General features: G+C 36.9%; 1 pseudogene; it reads right to left on the bottom strand.

Moving 5' to 3' along the window:
• Positions 1–1,139: 1,139 nt before the first annotated feature.
• Positions 1,140–3,537, bottom strand: LOC114725971 (licodione synthase-like; annotated as a pseudogene).
• Between the last annotated feature and the right edge of the window lie 316 nt (positions 3,538–3,853).

The following is a 3,853-nucleotide window of genomic DNA, read 5'->3' as shown; positions in this document are numbered from 1 at the left end:
CAATTAAGCACTTTGAATATATATAAAACTAATTATATACATTTTTCCTTTTTTTTTTTCATTTTTAATTTTGAGATTTTGACATTTGAGTGAGAAAACCAAATGGTTACAAATATTTTTAGTGAAGCACAATTACAGTTGTAAACTGAATACTAAACTCGTCATCATATGATCTGCAAATTCTTCAGATATGATGAATAGTCGAATAGCATCACTTAGATATCTACTAATTTTTTAAAAAAATACAGTTCACTGCAATAGCAGTAAACATCTAGACAATTAGGATACAATTATACGATCACATATCTTTCCCAAAGAGTATAACTTTAGATCAATAATCAAATAGACGAACAACGCTCAATAGGTATATATAGATTTGAATTCAACTACTATATGATCCTCTTGGTAGGTATAACCCTATGTTTGGTATGAGAAAAATAGAGGGGAGGGGAGGGAAGGGAAGGGAAGGGGAATTTTAATGAACTCAATTTGCAAAATTAGAAAAGTGGGGTGTTAAAATTTTAATAAAGAGAAGATGTAAAATAAAAGAATAATAAAAATGAATTGAAAACTTTTAACCCCACTTCCTCAATTTTTGAAATCAAGCTCATTAATTAGATATCCTCATTTAGCAATTGTTTTTTCCCTTTAATAATTGATGTCATTAATAAATACTCTCTTTCAATAAGGGGATATAAAAGAAAAGTTTTAATAAATGCTCCATAAAAGGAGATTGTTGTTTCTGATATGGAATTGTTGTTTACCAGAAATAGAATCAAGAGAACTCTAAAAAATTCTCTTATAAAAGGGGGTAGGAGGGAAGGAGTATAATTGATGTTGTACATTCCTCTGATCCTATTTATAGGATAAAAAGAAAAAAAAAGTTTGTAGTCCTATTTGTAGAGTAGAGAGAGAAATTTTTTATATGAATGTACAATTTTACTCTTTATTTATTATTGTGTTAAATTTGTTTTCATAGGGTATAATATATATATATTTGATACAAAGGGTATAGTATATATTAAATAGGGATAAAGTTAAAAAGTTATTAAATTTTAAATGAAAGTTAATGAAAGTTTAAAGTTTCTTTTTTAGGTTTGTAAAATATGAACTAACTCACAAATTGGAATAGGAAATTATTTCTGTTGTTGTTACTTGCTCTCGTTCATTTAATAGCTTTATTGTAGTAGATGGAAAACACTAACTACACAATACACTCTTTTACACCACACAAATCCCATAAACATTATTAATAAAACAAATAGATCTCTTAGCACAAACCTTCTAGCCAATAAGTGAAATTATTAAACAAGTTGCAGAGAACACTGACGACGACCCCACCCAAGGCATGAATGATGACGTGGCTCAAACTTGAAGGAAAGCAGTAGGGTTCAACCTTGCAACTGGAATACATAACAACTCATTGGCTCTGGGAGCAGTCAATCCTGGCCGTTCATCCATATTAATCCTCTTTCCTTCATCGATGATCTTCCCTTCAGAATCCAATGGCTTCCAAGTGAAACACTGAATTAATGCTCCAATGACAACGGGCAGTTCCTGCAGGGCAAGAGGTTGCCCAGGGCAGCCCCTTCTGCCCGTACCAAAAGGCAATAACTCATAGTGATGCCCTTTGATATCCAGGCCACTCTGTTTTCCCTCCAAAAACCTCTCTGGTACGAACTCTAAGGGACTTTTCCATATTTTTGGATCTCTTCCCATTGCCCAGACATTGATGAATAACATTGTTTCCTTGGGGATCAAGTAACCACTCACCAAAACAATCTTGTGTTCCCTTTCTGTTGATCATAGTAACTGGAGGATGAAGCCTCATTATTTCCTTAACGATTGCATTAATGTATGGAAGGTTTGGTATATCTGCTTCACTTATTAGTCTCTTGTTTTCTGTCACTTTGTCTACCTCCTCTTGTGCTTTCTTCGAAACCCTCGGGTTATTTATCAGCTCCGAAATTGCCCATTCCACCGCCGTCGCCGTCGTGTCCGTTCCCGCCGTGAAGAAATCCTTTAACAACAACAAATCATCAGAAAAGTAGATATGTAGTTGAGTGTAATAAATATTCTTCAAATCCTAAATGTCAAAACTAGATAATTAATTTGTAAAAATTAAAAAAATTAGTGATATCTTTGTAATTTAAGGAGATCAAGTCATATTTATTAGAATTAAATAATTTATCTAATTTTTTAATTTACTCAAGTTAGTTAAACAGTACATATATTAAAAATAAGAAAAAGTGTAAATTGATAAAGATAAAATGAATTGACATCATGTATTTAAAATTAAAAAAAGGTCTTATGTAGTAACTCCTACGTCTAGGAAGTCTAGGAGCAAAGGATCATCATGATTAAAGAAAAGGCTTTTAATTAATTAATTAGCTTAAAACAAGAACATCATCCAAATATTCAATCATAGTGGAGCTTTCTTGAAACATCCATGATGTCTGGGAAGAAGGGGAAAAGAACAAAAGAAATGTAGTATTATATCTACATATTATAATATACTCACCAAGATTAATGCCTTAACATGGTTCCTAGTTACAGAAACCTCGGAAGTCTTATCCTCGGCGACGTCCAGCAAAATGTCAAGAAAGTCCCTAACTTTCTCTTCTCCGTCTCCACCGTTCTGTGCCTCGGGAGAAGCTTTTTGTTGCCTTCGAGACTCCTCGCGACAGGAGATGATTCTTTCCAAGAAAGCATCGAATCTCTTGTGCAGATCCATGGCTCTCTTTCTAAACCCTTGAACATCCAAGGCTTTGCAGATTTTAAAGAAATCAGCGACGTTAAACTCCCCGAAAATCTGCGTCACCTCCCGAGCCAGATTCCGAGCTTCCTCCGCCTGGCTGTCGGTGCCGGTGGTCTCAATGCTCAGCATCATCAGCGAGATAACGTTGCTGGACAGCTTCATGAGTTCTTGGCTTAGGTTAACGCTCTGTCCCACCATGGCTTTACCATGGAGGTTCTTAATGAACCGGTGGATCTCGCCGGTGCGACCCGGAAGAAACTGCCGGATGGTTCGGCCTCCCAAAAGCTCTGTGTTACTCAACTTCTTGATGAATCTCCAGTAAGCGTCGTAAGGAGAGAAAGCAAAAGCAGCATTATCGTAGGTTACGAGGTTGATGGCGATGTTCATGGGACGAGCACAGTAAGCGAGTTCGTTGGTTTTGAGAAGCTCTTTTGCGAGTTCAGGAGTGTTGGCTACGACCAAGTTGGTTGAGCCAAGCCTAAGGTGCATGAGAGGCCCATATTTGGCTTGGAGCTCATGCAAGGCTTGGTGAACCAGAGGTTTCAGGAGATGAAGGTGGCCGACCACCGGCAAGGCCGGCGGGCTCGGCGGAAGGCTCGCCGGCGTCGGCTTCGACTTGTTTCTTTTCATGAAAAGAAGCCAAGCTGAGGCCACAAGAATCAGACCTAATAACACAAGCGGCGACGCCATTGTTGGGCTTTACAAAAGCTTCAGAACAAGAGAAATGGGTGATTATGGCTTGATGAGTAGTTTCCTCTACACACACGCATACATATATATACACACGCGCGTCTATTTCAATGCTCAACAGCATCAGCGGGGGAGGCTGCAACTTGGGTTAGTGAAGGCAGAAATAGTACAGAATGTGAAAGTAATGAGAAGGGACATTAAAACACTGTTATAATATTTTTTTTTTCATGAAAAAAAATAATCCAAATTTAAATATGATGTGTTCAAAATTTAAAGATACTTGGGGCACCAAAATATCAAACGCTCAACCAACCAAAAGTTGGTTTAACGGTGTAAGGTCCTATTAAATTTTACGGATATCGAGTTTGAGTTTCAAAAGAGACATCTTTGCAAGGAGTGGAAGTC

This window comes from Neltuma alba, unplaced genomic scaffold (genome assembly GCF_004799145.2).
Source record: "Neltuma alba isolate B1F8T4 unplaced genomic scaffold, ASM479914v2 tig00012316_pilon, whole genome shotgun sequence".
Lineage (NCBI taxonomy): Eukaryota > Viridiplantae > Streptophyta > Magnoliopsida > Fabales > Fabaceae > Neltuma > Neltuma alba.
This window is presented reverse-complemented; position numbering and strand designations above follow the sequence as displayed.